Below are 6,370 nucleotides of genomic sequence, written 5' to 3'. Positions count from 1 at the left end.
TGCCACAAACCTTCGATTTGTAAAAAATGCAGTATCTGTGAAGCTCAATAAAGTGAAGCATAATAAAACAACATATGCCTATGTAGGATTCTTGCTTATAACAAAAAATATAATAAAGATAAATATTCTTAAAATAAGACATGTTTTTATGGCACTGATAATTATGCTATATACTGATTTTTTAAATACTGATTCTGATCTATTAATATGGACTAAGAGATTTTTCAAATACCGTATTTTAGAAAGATTTCAAACTCTAAGTCAAGTCAGTCCTCCAGAAAACTTTCAACTATATGAAAATGTGTGTATATGCATATTTGTATGTGTGTTCAAATATAGAATATGTGTCATAAACAATTTATTGAGTCTAGCATAGCAGTTTTCCTTTTGGGAAACTAGGCTAGAAAGTAGAGAAAAGTGATTTTTATTTTACAATCTTCTTTGTTGCTAAAACAAAATGTAATTTTTCCTATAAGCATTAGAAAACTATCTTTTTTAGGAAGCACATGAATACAAATAAATTTTTAAAAATTAAGAGCTATCAAAATGTGGTCAAGGAATACTCGTTCTGGATAGGATGGAGTGCATTTACTCCATCCTGTTCCTTCCTCTAATTAAAACTAAAAAACCTAGAAAAAATATATAAAGCAACTGACAAATTTTGAAAGGGTGAGGAAAGAAGGCAGATTGACTAGGGATGTGGGTCTTGAAGAACAACCCAGATGTGCGTTTTTTTGACCCTTTTTTAGACCTCTTACATAGCCTACCCTGGTAGCTACAGCATCCCACACCTGAAAATGTCAATGGAGAAAGTCAAAGAAATAATGAACGAGAGAAAGAAAAAATTGCTCTCACTAGACAAAGGTCTATGGGCAATGGACAGCCCTGTAGGAAAGAAGACTGCTTACTCTATATGCCCTACTCTGAATAAAGGCCATGGACCTCTCCTATCATCCACCACGTACACCAGCAAAGACTGTGGGCAGGGGCCCATTTCCCATCCACACCCTGCAGTGACAAGACCCTTTCCCACCAAATGCCACCTAATGACCAAGTTCACTCGGCACTGATACAGGCAATGGCAGTACGGCTCTCCTTTAAATCAGCTGCTGTGCTCACGTACTTTTCTTATTGAAAAGTGTGGATGCCAGAAAGAAGTGACATAGTAATTTGAGAGTGGAAATAAAATAACTATCATACCAAAATTCTATATTCAGAGAAAACATTTTCCAGTAATAGAGATGAAATAAAGACATTCTCAGATGAAAAAAAGAGGGAGAGAGAACTTGTTGCCAGGACACATGTTGTAAATAAATTGCTGAAGAATGTTTTTCAGACAAAAGAGAAATCATAACAGAAGAAAATGTGGATATTCAGGAATGAAGAGCAGCCACAAGGGAAAACATCTAAGTAAATATAATAAATACTTCCTCCTTTGAGTTTCTCAATGTTTTATAGCTCAAGGCAAAAATCTATCATTGTTTGATGATGTTCACAAAGTATACAGAGAGAATATTTAATTTAAAACAATTATATTATGAAGGATAGATTAAGATTTATTCACTGAGTTAAAGTAAAAAATATTGAAAAACAGAGATAACCTTAACATATATGTAGATAGATATCACAATCCAAAGATCAGAAGTATTTATATATACTAGCAATGTACAATTGGAAATCTAAGTTTAAAACAACACTTAAAAAAGCTCCAATGATAATGAACTACTAGGTATATAAATTTACAGAAAAATATATAGAAAATCTTTTATACTGAAAACTAAGAAATGTTGATGAAAGCAATCAGAGATAACCTAAATGGAAAGAAATAGACTGATTTTTCAAATATAGATATATCAGAAACTTTAACAAAGAAGATATATAGATCACAAATAAGCACCAGAAAGGAAGTTCAACACCATTTGTCATTAGGGTGAAACATACCTTATAAGGATGGCTAAAACAAAAAGTAATGAATATCCCAAGTTCTGATAAGGATGCAGAGCAATAAGATGTTCTATTCATCCCTGGATGGAATGTAGTCTGGCTCAGATACTCAGGAAAACAACATGACAGTTTCTTTTAAGTTAAACATACACTCACCATGCAATATAGCAAACCCAATCCTGAGTACTTACTTGATAGCAAGGGTTGACTAAATATGTCCCAGTGGCTAATCACCACTATTGTAAGTAGTTTGACTGGAACATGGCCACACCCATTCATTTGTGCTACAGTGGCCAAGATGAGTAGCCCAGGACAGAAACTATATGATCCACAAATATAAATGTGTGTTATTTGGCATGTCAAGAAAAAGTGTATTGATCTGGCTATAGAGAAAACAGGTTCACACAGAAACCCATAGATGATTCTTCACTGCAGCTTTATTTATAAACAAAAGCTGGAAACAATGCAAATGCCATCCAAAGAAGGAATGGATAAGTAACTACTGGCATATCCAGAGAATGGAATATTATTCAGCAATAAAAAGAAACTACCCATGCAAGCAACAACATCAGTGTATCTCAAGGAAATTATGCTGCGTGGAACAGCCTCAAGAGTTACAAACTGTATTTTTTTATTCCCCAAAGACAAAACTATAGGGATAGAAAAAATAGCAATTACCAGGGGTTAAGGGTAGGGAGAGTGGATGACTATGAAGGCACAAGGGAGTTTGGGAGTATTAAAGGACAATTCTGTAACTTGGTCATGGTCATAGCTACATGAATTTACATGTGTTAAAATTCAAATAAATGTACACCAAAGGAAAAAGAGGTAAAATTTACTGTATAGTGACTTTTAAAAAAGATTTTTAATATCAAAGGAAACTACCAGAATAAAATACTTTCAATATTTAAAACTTCTGAGTTGTTTAGCACATTATCATGAGAAAAATGGATAAGTAAATAAACACATGGAAAAATACACAAATATGTAAAAATATGCATATATAAACAATTACTCTCTGATATGATTTAATGAAATGCCTGCATTAAAAAGAGAATGCCCTTGACCTACCCTAAGGCCATCAATCACCAAGCGCCGAGTAACATTCAAGATCCCTATATCTAGTTCATCGTAGATACAGCAAAGTGTATCCATTAAATTATACAGTTCAATAAATCTGCAACTTCCAAACACAGCAATTAATCAACATACTGATCAAGAAAGAAACATCACCAGTATCCCAGAAACCACCCAGGTATCTTGTTTCCATGACTATCTTCCACAGATATCATTATCTTCCTTGATTTATGTGTCAATTCCTTAACCAACATACTGTCTTCTTTAATATAGCTTTATAGAAAGCCTTAAAATAAGACAGTGTGAGTTCTCTGACTTTAGAAATTTCTCAGAATCTCTTTTGCTATTTTGGTTCTTTTGCCTTCGATATGAATTTTAGAATTGCTTCGTTGATATCTACAAAGAAGTCTACAGTGATTTTTATTTGGAGTGCAGTGAATCTACACATGAAATTGGGGTAACCAACAAGACGCTGAGACTTCTAAGTCACAAACATGTTAAATGCATTTATTTAAGTCTTCTTTGATAGCTTTCATCATTTTTTTGCAGTTTTCATCATAAGGATACTGCACGTTTTATTAGATTTATACTGAGACAACTCATTTTTGTGCTATTATAAATAGTTTTCATTTCAAATTCCAGATGTTCAGTGCTAGCATATAGTAATATGGTTGACTTTTGCATATGACCTTATATTTACAAACCTGCCAAACTCAGTTTTTAGTTTAGGAGTATTAATATAGATTCCTTGGGATTTTCTAACACAGACAATCATGTGTGCAAGAAAATTTTTGTTTCTTAAATTCTGATCTTTATGTAATTTTCTTTCTTCTTCTGGACCTATTACACAGGTTATGACTTTGCAGAACAATATAAATAGAAGTGATAGGACATATATCATCGTCTTGTCCCTAATCTTAGAGAGAAAGCACTTCTTAAAATGCACTTGGTTCTGCATTTTTAATACTTGCCATTTACAGCATGAATATTATATGCTGATATACTTCTTTACATTGAGGCAGTAGCCATATGCCACAAATCTGCTTACACACTGACATGTGCAGATACACAAGTAGGTATTTGTAGGATACTATTCATTAGACCAAAATATGTTCTAGTGTTCCTGTCACTCATATTCATCCTCAAATGTTTTTTAATGATTGGAGTGTAGAGACCATCTCAGTATCTGGTAGGGCTCTTTTCCCCCCTGATGTTACAACTATTAGTGTTCACAGCTATTTTATTCATTGTTATTGAGCACATTTGAATTACTCTGTTAGGTTCTGGAGAAATGAATACATATAATAAAATATATACATAAATAAGTGTAAAAAGAACACAAAAATAATTACTACTTGAAATCATTTGTGATAAGAACTTTTTCAAGGAACAACACAGTTTATCTATTCCTAAAGTATTAAACACCAGGTCCAGGTAGCACAAAACTTTCTATATAGTCAAGTTAAGGAATACACAGATAAGATATTTTTCTTATCAATAGATGTTTTAACTTTAACAACAAATAATGATTAATGATTTAATGTATGAAATTTCATTATCTCCCCACTTGATTAACCCAACCTAATATCCTTTGTGAGGCCAACATAGCATGGAAAATTGAATAATTTTGTGTTTCAGAAAAATGAAATGCTTCATTATTCCTTATCATGTAAAACCTTCATGGCCTTATAAAGATCTTGTGGAAGTTAACATAATTTTCCATGTCAAAAAATTGAGAAACCGAATTAAATCTCAATGATGAGAAGAGCAGCAATAGTGATCCATAATGATCTTATGGATCTGACCAAAATGATCTATGACAATCTTAGTTACAGGGTCAGCATTATGAAATCATAATTTGTTGAGGAAATTCCCAGATTAATTTCACTAAATGATATTTCATTGCAATATGAAACTGTAAAACAAATCAACAATTTTCCAAAATTCTATATTCACCATTCCACATGGAGTCCTCAGGATACGACATGAAGCACATGACATGAATTTAAAGGATCTTAATGTAGCTACTCACTGCTGATTCTCTGAAGACTTCATTCCAGCCATTCTAACTCAGAAAAACACAACAGAAAGACAAGAAAAAATAAAGTCTTAGAACACACTCAACAGTAAAAAGCACTAAAATTGATCCCATTGTCAAGAGTTAATATGTAGGCATGCAGTGTTCCCTTCTTTCAGCCTAACACTAATGAGTCTGCAGTACCCATCAGTCGCTTAATTCAATCTTCCTTCTGCTTCCTCACTCATTACTCAAGAACATATTTCCAATACACAATTATCTATCTACAACTCTGTTCAAAGTGAGCAAAATGAAGCAAGTCTAGGTCACAGCATATCTAAAGTTGTATATTGCCTCATAAGGGAGGATCCTAATGCCTTGCTCCAAAAGGGAGAAGAGGCATGCTCACAACAGTATTTTGTTGTCGCTGAGGGGTCACCAAATTGAGCCGGGCTCTGAGAGTCTTATTTGTCCTGCTAAAGGGCCACTCATCTGGACCTCAGATTGACATCTGGAATGAGTCCCTCAGCATCCTCAGACAGTTGTGCTCATCATTGATCCAGACGAGCACCCTCCCAACAAATAAGCATTTCTATAGCCAGGCTTATCTACTGCCTTTTGAATAAAGAACAAAAATTGTACAGTAGATATTTTGTTTCATATCTGAGTAAATAGACTCTCATATAAATTGCACAAAAGGCACATGACCTTGGGGTGTTCTAATAAAATTAAATGAAATCTATTGGGAAAAAGTCAAAAATTTCAAGGAATAATGGGGTAACATTTGTAAATGAGGTAGCAAAGAAGGATTTGATTATAGAATAAATAGGAGTAGGAACATTTATATTCTGAATATGACAGTGATAAAAAATAATTAAGTATTTTGGCATATTTAAATTTCATTACAAGATTATTTTCATACACTATAGAATAGTATCAAAAGGAGATATATCAATGATTCCAAAAAGTGATTAGGGTTACTTCAAAAAGAGATTTTTATTTAATAACAGAAAGAAGCAATAATGAAGATTCCTTTAACAAAGTGCACATATCTATGGGTGAAAAATATATCATAAAAATAATCTCCCTTGATCATCAGAAAGAATGAGCCCACAGAACTTCTAACATCACTGGCCACAACACATGCAGAGAATCTGAGAAGCACCAGAGTAGCTTCTCACCTTTGCTCCTTGAAGCGAGGTACCTTGTTCTAGCCTTTGACCTGCAGCAGAACATCACAAGGAATATAAATCAGATCAGAATATACACAAAATTCATTTTAAAATAAAGTTCAATAAGTAGTTGTATAGTACAGCTGACCCTTGGGCTAGG

At 33.4% G+C, this 6,370-nt stretch overlaps 1 non-coding gene across 1 annotated transcript; it reads right to left on the bottom strand.

Annotated features, from left to right (window-relative positions):
* Positions 1-5,532: 5,532 nt before the first annotated feature.
* LOC118972094 (small nucleolar RNA SNORD109A) lies at positions 5,533-5,599 on the bottom strand. Its single transcript, XR_005060903.1, has one exon. It is a non-coding gene; the product is annotated as a small nucleolar RNA SNORD109A (small nucleolar RNA).
* Between the last annotated feature and the right edge of the window lie 771 nt (positions 5,600-6,370).

The sequence above is a fragment of the Manis javanica genome, chromosome 18 (assembly GCF_040802235.1).
Source record: "Manis javanica isolate MJ-LG chromosome 18, MJ_LKY, whole genome shotgun sequence".
Lineage (NCBI taxonomy): Eukaryota > Metazoa > Chordata > Mammalia > Pholidota > Manidae > Manis > Manis javanica.
The sequence above is the reverse complement of the archived record's forward strand: the minus strand, read 5'-3'. Positions and strand labels throughout refer to the sequence as shown.